Genomic DNA, 3339 nt, shown 5'->3' on the forward strand with positions numbered 1-3339 from the left:
AAAAGATTCATGACACAACATTCTATTTCATAAATGACATACCCAGAATACAATAAAACCCATGAATTCAAGCTTCTTTTTCTATTTCTAGTTTTAATCACATAAAAAAGAAAAAGCAATCAATTGATAAAGAAGAGAGAAACATATTAGCTTACCTTGTAAGCTGAAGACGATGATCGAAATTAATCCAAAAAGCCATGACATAAAAGATTTGTTGAAGGATGAAAGAAAAATAAAGAGGATGAAATCGTCGACGACGACGGCGGAGCTCCGTCGTGTGCTTCTAAATTTGTTCTCTCTTAGCTCGCTTTGGTAACGACATCAATCTCTCGGTGGAGGACGACATGTTCACCGGAGAGAGAGAAAGAGAAGAGAGAGAGAGAGAGAGATTGAGGGAGATGAGTTGAGAGAGAGTGAGAGAGATGATCGTGGTTAATGTATTGCTATTTTTGTCAGTGGCATAGTATGTAATTTTTTAAAAATTTATGGGCAACGGTTTAAAGAATTTAAATGAGTGTATTGTTTTATCATCAAAGAACATTTGTTAACAGTTTTATCATTTGTTACTTCTAAAGATACTATTTTATCATTGGCCCTTCTTAATTTGTATTATTGTGAACATTAATTACTTTTTTTATATTTATTTTATTAATTTTTAATATTTTTGGATGATTTTTTTTTTTGGCTATTATTTCGGGACGACCCGATCCCGTCCTGACCCATCCGGTCACCAATCAGGACCGGACGAGATCAATTCTTAAAAACGATACTCCCGTACCATCCCGTCCCTTTTTTTATTTTCGGAACGGGACGGGATTCACCAAATCTCGTCTCGTCCCATCCCATGCCCAGCCCTATTAGCTGTAGTAGTTTATGTTACCATCGGTAGTATATTTTGTTGTTGGTGATAGTAGCTTAATTTATTACTGTAGTAGTTTTTTTTGTGTTATCACAATGGTTTGCAGGTATGTGACATTAGGAATCATGATATCTGGACGCACGTGCAGTCCATTTATACCAGTTGTACTACTTCCATTGTGTCTAGCGTAAAGTACATTTGTGATACTTGGAGTTCGTAATTTTCTATTTTGGTGCATGTGTGTTAGTTTTACTTATTGAACTAATTAACTCTCCTCTAAAAAGAATCAAATGATTTACTAAAAGAATCAAATGATACATAATCCGATTGAATATCAAAATAAAATTCCAACAAATATCACTTTTTATTGTTACAAAAGCTAAAAAGACACCCATATGGGTTTGGTTTAGTGGTAAAGCATGATAGGCCTGTTTGTTGGGCGAATGTTACAGAGATACTCTTGGTAATAAGGAGGTCTCCGGTTCGATTCTCCGCAAGTGAAAAACACTCGATGGGGAGGGGTCCTGACCTTGACATGCTCTAGGCCCCGGAGTGGTAGTCCACACCGACCACCATTTTTATAACCAGAAAAAAAAAAGTTAAAAAGACGAGAACAAAAATAGCCACAATATATTGCATCGCCTAATCTAGGTCTGATATGGATCTACAGCCTGACTAGAGGGTAGCAAACACTATAGTGGAAATTGACTGAAAACAATAATTGCTGCCATAATTGATTCATAAAACTAGAATATAATTGATGGCAGAAATGCAAGCAATTCTATGCTTTATTACTGATAATAAGTTTGGAAATTAAGTAAGGGAAGGAAACTGGATGATCAAGGGCATTTGGGTTTTCCTTCTTGTGTCTTCCAGTTGTTGTAGCAAGGGCATACTTGCTTGTTTCCGTAGACGCCAGGAGGAACACAAAGGCATTTGGCGCAGCACTTTTGGCAGAAGAACATGCATGGCTTCTTGTGCGATGTTGCAGAGCACCGATACGTACATTTCTTTTTGCAATCTTTAGGACGAAGCTTGGTGTAGGCCTGTGCATGATCGAGTACCAAAAACACAAATTAGAGAGACACAAATGAAAAAGATACCTTGGATACAATGTAGGCGCAAGCCAATCGTGATGTGAGTCGAGAACTCGAGATCTGATCATATTGGAGTCTCGAATCTTTACAGTTTACACACATCACGACTCGATCTCCTTGATTAAACGGTCCAAAACCCCCCGTGTTAGTTTACATTTTGTACGTTCCTAGAGAAGAAAGGTAGAAATATATAGAGCAAGCGTTACCTCAGCCACAGGAGCGAGTGTGACTAGAAGAAGCAAAGACACAACCAGCAAGAGAGACGTGTACGGACGTCCAGCCATTGTTGCTTAAGTACTTGAGGAGGACTGGAGGAGTACTGCTGGAAGTACACAAAGCACTAGGGAGATGTGCTGGTTGGGTTGTGGTTTCAATACGAATGATGAGTAGGTTATTTATAGGGATCATGAAAGAATGAGGGCGGACCCCAATTGTATTAACTAAAGGTATGAATGAACGAATGCCCAGCAGGCGGGGTTTAAGGCGTGGAATGAGGTGTAGGCACTGAAAATTGGAGTCGAGTTTGGATCATGAGCGTTGAAGGCGCCGTGTCTCTTGTTGATTTTGGCTGTGGGAGCCTTCTTTGTCAACTTAATTTCACATGTTTGTTACTACTCTCCTTCTCCTCTTTACCATTTTCTTCCCGACAGATCCAATCTTCTGTTTTGTCGTCCTTCATTTTCAGATCTTGTGTTTTGGTTCTTTTCACCATCTATGGACATCTCGCTACATTATGCTTTGGGATTGTTGGAGGTCTCAACTTTGGTCTCTGTTGTTGCAGTGCATTTACATGGCGTTTGGCTTCTACAAAACTTGAGCATCATTTGTAAAATATCTGTGATTGTATAGTGCTTCGAAGGATGCATGTGTCATGGTCAATAGTTGACTTGTGAGGATCGAACCCTACACTAGAAGGCACAAATTCGGTTTTTATTTTTAACAGAATTCTGCGATGCGAAATAGTCTAAAACTTTGTTTTTTTTTTTTTTTCTTTCTAAAGCACCTAAATATTTCCATATACAATATAGAAAGGGCACGTGGTCCTTTTACGGTACGGTAGGAGTGGTAGTGGTTACACATGTGAAAGAACATGGCCTTTATAACTTCTACAAAATTTTTGCGCAAGTCACTGACTAAATTAATTATCAGATTATTATAAGAGAAAATTACATAGTAGTACATGATTAAATTTAAAAACATAAAAAATCCATTTTTAATAATTTTTAGACAAATTAAGACATCAGTCTTAGGCCCATAGTTCATAACACCAGGTCTGCTCCAAAACTGCGATGCAAATAACCAAAATGCCCACTCTTTACAATAAAATTACACGCATTCTCTCATACCCTCTCCTCCACCTCAATCTGATTCTCTCTCTCTCTC

The sequence above is a fragment of the Fragaria vesca genome, linkage group LG1 (assembly GCF_000184155.1).
Source record: "Fragaria vesca subsp. vesca linkage group LG1, FraVesHawaii_1.0, whole genome shotgun sequence".
Taxonomy (NCBI): Eukaryota; Viridiplantae; Streptophyta; class Magnoliopsida; order Rosales; family Rosaceae; genus Fragaria; species Fragaria vesca.